Genomic DNA, 7886 nt, shown 5'->3' with positions numbered 1-7886 from the left:
CTCTCCAGACAACCGTGGGAGAGTTCAGACTCCGACAGAGATGTATTAGTATCCGGGCGGTGCAGGTAATATTAAGAGGCCATGCAAAACATGGGCCAATTTGCCTGCCAAAACCGCGCCGGATTACTAATGTGAGACAGTACAGACTCCTGGGTGGGCAGGACGAAATATCAAAAATGGTGCAGGAATTAGAAAAAGTAGGCATTATAAGACCTGCCCACAGCCCATATAATTCCCCCATATGGCCAGTGCGAAAGTCGGATGGCACATGGAGAATGACAGTAGATTATAGGTAATTAAATAAGGTCACGCCGCCTATTCATGCAGCTGTACCCAATATTGCTTCCCTAATGGACACATTGAGTAGGGAGATAAAAACCTATAATTGTGTCCTAGATTTAGCAAATGCGTTCTTTAGTATCCCAATTACTGAAGAATCACAAGAACAATTTGCATTCACAAGGGGAGGCAGGCAGTGGACCTTTCAGGTCCTGCCACAGGGGTACGTGCATTCACCAACATATTGTCATAATCTAGTGGCACGTGACCTGGCCAACTGGAAAAAAAACGGATCATGTTAACTTGTATCACTATATTGATGATCTCCTGCTGACATCCGACTCACTGGAGGCAGTAGGGCAGGCGGCGGATTCATTAACCGCCTATTTACAACAGAGGGGATGGGCTATAAATCCCCAAAAGGTGCAAGGTCCAGGCCTGTCTGTAAAATTCCTGGGGGTGGTTTGGTCAGGAAAGACCAAAGTACTACCCAGTGCTGTCATCGATAAGGTTCAGGCGTTCCCAGTCCCTACAACATCGAAGCAGCTGCAAGAGTTTCTAGGTGTATTAGGTTATTGGCGTTCTTTTATACCTCACCTAGCGCAGCTGCTAAGACCACTGTATAGACTCACAAAAAAGGGGCAGCTTTGGGATTGGGGGAAAACAGAACAGGACGCTTTTCAACAGGCGAAACTGGCAGTTAAACAAGCCCAGGCATTGGGTATATTTGATCCTACCCTCCCAGCCGAGTTAGATGTTCACATCACTCAAGATGGCTTTGGTTGGGGCCTGTGGCAATGCCAGAGTTCTATTCGGACCCCCATTGGTTTCTGGTCTCAGGTTTGGCATGGAGCAGAAGAGAGATACAGTATGATTGAAAAACAGTTATTGGCTGCCTATTCAGCACTGCAGGCAGTAGAGCCAATAACTCAAATGGATGAAGTTCTAGTCAAGACCACTCTGCCGATTCAGGGTGGGTAAAAGATCTGACCCACCTTCCTAAGACAGGGGTGGCCCAAGCGCAAACAGTGGCACGATGGGTCGCCTATCTCAGCCAAAGGAGCAGTCTGTCTTCATCCCCTTTGAAAGAAGAACTTCAGAAGATTCTAGGCCCGGTAACATATCACAATGATGCACCGAAAGGAATACTGGTTGCTCCACCACAGAAGAGACCCATTCAGGAGGGAAAATACCCTATCCCTGAAGATGCTTGGTACACAGACAGATCCAGCAAGGGCAATCCGAGCAAGTGGAGAGCAATAGCATACCATCCTTCTACTGAGACAATCTGGTTTGATGAGGGGGATGGTCAGAGCAGCCAATGGGCAGAACTGCGAGCCGTGTGGATGGTTATAACTAAGGAACCCGGTGATGGTATCCTGAACATCCGTACGGATAGTTGGGCTGTGTACCGAGGGCTCACTTTGTGGATTGCATAGTAGGCCACCCAAGAATGGACTATCTATGCCCGGCTGATCTGGGGCAAGGACATGTGGTTAGACATAAGGAATACAGTCAAACACAGGACTGTACGTGTCTACCATGTTTCTGGTCATCAGCCCCTACAGTCACTGGGAAATGATGAAGCCGACATGCTGGCCCGAGTTCGATGGATTGAGAATTCACCATCCAAGAACATAGCCCATTGGTTACATCAGAAGCTACGGCATGCGGGACAAAAGGCAATGTGGGCAGCTGCTAAAGCATGGGGACTGCCCATACAGCTACCTGACATCGTCCAGGCATGCCGGGATTGCGGCGCTTGCTCAAAGATGAGACAACAGCCCATCTTGCTAGAGGACATAATCCTCTCCAGTGATGGCAGGTCGATTACATTGGGCCCCTTTCTCAGTCTGAGGGGGTGAGATATGCCCTGACCTGTGTTGACACTGCAAGTGGGCTACTGCAGGCTTATCCAGTACCGAAAGCAAACCAGGCATATACCATCAAGGCACTCACAAAACTGATGTCTGCCTACAGGACACCTCAAGTCATCGAGAGCGACCAAGGAACTCATTTTACTGGTGCACTGATACAACGCTGGGCAGAAGAAAATAACATTGAATGGCGATTCCACCTGCCATATAATCCAACCGGGGCAGGCCTCATTGAACGTTATAATGGTATCCTTAAGGCTGCCCTGAAGACAGACTCCCAGTCCCTGCAGGGGTGGACAAAGAGACTGTATGAAACCTTGCAAGACCTGAATGAAAGACACCAAGATGGTAGACCCCGTGCCTTGAGAATGTTACAGACAACGTGGGCTACCCCGCTTAGGATCCAAATTATGGGCACTGATCATCAGGTAAGACCCCTGATTGGTAATGAAAATAATCTTCTGCTCCCTGCCCCTGAGAATTTAGATCCTGGCACCCACAGAATAAAGTGGCCATGGAAGGTGCAGGTAGGACCCAAGTGGTGTGGCCTACTTGCACCTTGGGGGAGACTGTTGGAGGTGGGAGGCTCAGTAGTCCCTCCAGTAATAGGTACATGGCCTACTGATGTTGTGGTCAACAATCTGATTTTCACTGCTAAAGGGACTCCCATCATGTCCCTGTGGCAGATCAGGACACCTCCTTTGGTGCCTGATATTATTATGCAGCCGCAAACATCTGGCCAGAAAGCGTGGTACAGGCGGCCAGGACGTGCTCCTGTACAAGCGGAAGTGTTGAGCCAGGATAGAAGCATGGCCTGTATTTTGCCCTGGAGGGCAGACCTTCCCCTCTTGGTACCTCTGAAACCTCTGTATTTCTCCCCGGGTGTCTTTGAGCCTTCAGGATCATCGGAAGGAATGAAATGTCATCAAAATGCTCCAGTGTTACTGTTAGATCATGCGTAACACCCGGTGATGGTCTGCATGGGACTGATGGAACATAGGACAGACCTGCACCTCACAACCGTATGCCTCCGGTAACATCATCGAGCGCTGGCCCATAGAAGGAAGTCAACTTTCACCAATCGTCACTCATCTTGAAATTGACCAACATGTGTCGCGATGAAATTGTATAAGCGTCGCGGTGTATCAGATCTCTGTATTAGGGAAAGCTCACCCTTTTAGTCAACCTAATCATTGGTTCATGCTGTGAAGGGGTGGAGTGTATGAGGCTGCTGAATCACAGCCTGAACCTTTGATTGATCACCTGAGGTGAGCAATGAGTCAGCCAGGGGAGCACAGGTGAAGGCAATTCACCTGTGCTGCAGGAAGGGGTGCAGCCTGGCTCCACCTCTCCTAGACCCATTTAAGAGCTGACTGCCAGTGGGGAAGGATCTCTCTGGAGATCCGCTCCATCAGGAGTTCATCTTGTGAGCCCAGGACAGGGTGAGTGACTTTCTCTCATTTCCTCCAATATAAATTATATTAGCCAAGCTCCTGGATATATATATATATATACACACACCATCTGTGTATCCATTGATTAAGCAACTAGTTTACTTTTTACTCCAACAGCTAAACATGAATTGATGCATGCTATTTTGAAAGTTCTTACTCTTCTCCCATTTAGACAGGATACATAGAAAGAAAATATACAGAAAAACCCTTTTTTACATGAATCTGCTTATCTCCTCTATGTACTAAAATTTTCTTCAGCATTTAGACATCAAGAGCCTGGCCACTGGTCTTTCCTTCCCCTGTCCATGGCTCTTCCACTAGAGCCCAACTTTGATGCCTTTGCTTTTTGCTTTGGTTCCCACCGTAAAAGACTTCCTCTTTCTGTTCCCTTGTTCAGAAGCCAATAACAGCACCCTGAGAAATATCTGCAAGGGCGATCATCTTCACTAGATGAGAAGTTACCATCAGAAGGGCTCTCTCCTCATTTTGTATATGTGAAGTTTAACAGCCTGTTGCTACCAGCTTTGTGCCCTACAAATGCAGAAATTTATGTTAAAAATAAGGAAAAAAGGCAGATGACAGATAAGTTTCCACTCAAAAAAGAGCACACACTTAAATTAGACTTCCTCCAGAAGACAGTGGTCTTGAAGTCCTATGTTTGAGGCCTCCCCAATCAATTAACTCCTGTGTTCATCCTTCCATGTGAGAAGTTTTCGAAAAACTGTGTTCAGCTCTTCTTTTATACAAGATGAATCCAATTATTCTGCAGATAGTCCTTGTTCAGCCTAGAGATCTTTCACACTAGTAAAATGGCAAGAGGACACACGGAAGTCTTCATACATGTTCAGTCATGTAAGTACTCAGTCTACCTATGTTAACAGTTCTCCATTCCTTCCAAGAGAGCAATGAACCCTCCCCCCCACACCCAGTTGCATATGTTAGAATAGCAAAACATGTCAAATATTCTATTTGGTACACTTGAAGCAAATCATAGCAACAAGTCAGGTGTTACACAGCTGGTAACCAACTAAGGCATAAAGTTAACCTGCAGGACTGTCACCACTGAGACATTGTAACACCGGACAAAACTGAAAGACTAACTTAAGAACCAACATCAGAAGCCGTAAGAACCAACCAGAAGACTCGTGATGGCACACTTCCTTCTGAAGCCTTAGCTTTATTCTTGGAATTGACTAAAACATATCACTTTTTTTTTAAGGGTTTTATCAAATCCATTCCTCTGAATTATTAAGACATTCGCCTGAAACAAGACTGCTAATTTAGCAGAAAATGCATAAATAAAATACTTCAGTATTTAACACACAATAACTCCAATTCATAGAAGCCCCAAAAAGCATTTAAAGCTTAATAAAGAACAAACTGCCTCATCTTACAAGTTACTCACCAACAGAACTCATCCTTTAAAAAACTTGAAATTTCCTAAATTTAATATTGCCCATATCACTGCAGTGCTTCCTTGCAGCTCTGTACACTTTCCAAATACCCAAACTAATGTAGCAAGAGATAATATTGCAGGGGAGGTCAAGCCACCTCCAATGCTTTCATACCATAAACGCTTCAGTTATTGAATCTAAGTTCTACCTCCATAAAGCTACAGGTGCAAAAACTAATAGGGCCCTTTAAGGCCTGCTTACTGGAATTTAGTGACACTTGTCTCATGGTTCTTCCACATAGCTCTATCTCACATAAACACGGCCTTCTGTAATAGACAGGACCATAAGCGATCATGGGGTTTTGTACCATCACACATTTCTACTGGTGGCATTCGAAGCAGCCTCTCTTTTTGTTGTCCTCAGATTTACATCAGGTTCACTGCTTGTTTTTTTACACATTTATGGTATTAAGAAATTATTACTATGGTAACCACCATTTTATCCCTATAGATGAAGACAGCAAAATATTTTGACCAGAATTTCCGTTCTAGTTTCCATGAGCTAATCTGAATGACAGAACTGCTATAAAATCTACAATAAAAAATTAATGATCAAACAAGGACTTTCTCCAGTTCCACAAAAATGCTCAATCATAAGTATCTGTTCAAAGAATCATTAAGCAATAACTAGATTAAGGAACTTAATACAAGCTTAATTCTTTACGCTTTCTTTAACAAGTCTATTCAAAAGACAGAAGGAAAATCTTTTTCATTTCATTAGCAGTCAGAATTCATTTAAAAAAGAAAAAGAGCTAACATTTTTCAGGACCTACTTTCTCTTTAATGCTAGAAAATAATTTGCATTGATAATGTGAATCGCTATCTCCAGTCTTAATCCAATTCACACACGATGGGAGAGCATCACATTACAGTAAACTGTTCTTCCTTCCATTTTCCAGTTCCCGTGCACAGGCAAATAATGTCTAGCAAGAAAGCACTTAAATTAAAACTCATTTTACACAGGCAACTTCTTTTACACACTGTGCTGAGAGATTTTATTAGGTCCTGGACATCAGAACTACTCTGAAAATACCTTGTAATACGAAAATGTTCACTAAGGCAGCTTTTATTACTTGCCTAAATATTAATTCACAACATCTCTACATTTAAGATTTAGGTTTTATATAGAAGTCTACTTCATTAAAAATTTAATTCACAAAACTTACTCAGCTCCAATCATTATGATGGGCAAGGAAAGCTCATTTGGAGACCATCTGCACAGGTTGTTTGCAGGAATGGATAGAGCACCAAATGGTTGTCCAGAGACCAACTTTCTCCCTGACTCTATCACACACGTGTTTCTATATGAATTTTCATTGAAATGATAGATTGACAGAACTGAACTGAATGTTTGGTTTCCTGCCACAATTTTAATTTGTCTAAACCAAGGAAGTGACAAAACCAGAAGCCTCATGATGGCACTAACAATTTACGTCCCTCTGAAGCCTCAGCTTTATTCTTAGAATTAACTAAAACACATCACTTTTTTTCTAAGAGATTTATTAAATGTACAACACAATCCATTCATGGATGCCTTCCTCTACATTATTAAAAATTTAAAGCCAAGAAGTCAGAGACAGTATAAAGAGGGCACAGAAGTTCAGTTTCATTCACAACGCAGATGAGGTTTTATCGTTAGATTACACTTCTGTTCTGGTACAATCCCTTGATCTCATCCCCTCAGAATGAAAACAAAATATTTGATTAAAAAGGGAGAAAGGAAGATAACTGAATTGAATTGTGTTACAGAGATCTCAAACTTAGCTAGGAAAAGATTTAAAACAAAAAAACAAAAATCAGTTTGCAGCAACAAGATCCTTCATTTCATACAGCTTTTCAAATGAAGAATTTAAAAACAGAAGTTTCTTTGGCCTTTCTCAGGTTACCCAGTACCTAGGTAAGAGCTACAGCATATGATTAAACCATCATCATGATAATAAGTTCAGCTTTGTGCTGTAATTATTATCAGAAAAAATAATTACCCCTGAGGTGAAACAATTCCGCCTGTTACTTTTATATATAAGCTTATAAGTTGCATGCACAATCCAACTGTGCATGAGCTAAGGCACATACACAGATCAATACAGCTTGCTAGAAAGAATTTACAAATGTTACTCAGGGTTCTTTTATTCCATATATATATATATACTTTTTTTTTTTTAATAAAATATTAATGCAAAACAAGGAAGTAGCAGTTTATAAAAATAAAGCCTTTACAGCAAACACTTTTATTTATTAACATATTCCAGTGTGGGAAAACAGTCTTGCTGCAGTAGCTGTGCTGCCCAGTGCCCTGATGTGGTATCATGCCCGCATAGCCAAGAATTATACTAGTTCTTCACAATAAGTGTTTCTTTGCCCTCTGCATTAACAGAAAATGCCCTCATGGCATTTCTCATCTGTAGCTTGATCAAAGACCCTTTCAGCAGCAGAGAAATTCATCACAGTCTACAACCTCAGCTCTCCCAGTCTGTTCAATCTTTTCAATCAACTTCCAACTATTGAATAATTTGATAGCTTTCATGTTAAAAACTAAACCAAGGCTGGATTCTATTTTTAATAGACTCCAAAGCCTGCACAAAATGCTTCAGCATACCAGGCAGTGCAAAACTGCTCTCTGGCTTAGTGGACTGGTAATTAGTACAGCATCCCTTTATTAAGGATGTTCAAAATTCAATATCAATGTTCCTAACTGAAATCCACAGCATGCTTTTTTTTTGCAGCAATTCTTAAGCAAAGTCAGCTAAGCAAAACTTTACATTTCTGTATTTCCAAGGGTGTATGGGTTTCTTGTATGCATATGTTTACTGTCTATTTAAGAAA

General features: G+C 42.2%; 1 protein-coding gene across 3 annotated transcripts in view; it reads right to left on the bottom strand.

Annotated features, from left to right (window-relative positions):
• MAST4 (microtubule associated serine/threonine kinase family member 4) overlaps positions 1-7886 on the bottom strand; it is a 287688-nt gene that overhangs the window by 255633 nt on the left and 24169 nt on the right. The gene's annotated exons all lie outside the window — the stretch shown is intronic.

This window comes from Meleagris gallopavo, chromosome Z (assembly GCF_905368555.1).
Source record: "Meleagris gallopavo chromosome Z, MGAL_WU_HG_1.1, whole genome shotgun sequence".
Taxonomy (NCBI): Eukaryota; Metazoa; Chordata; class Aves; order Galliformes; family Phasianidae; genus Meleagris; species Meleagris gallopavo.
This window is presented reverse-complemented; position numbering and strand designations above follow the sequence as displayed.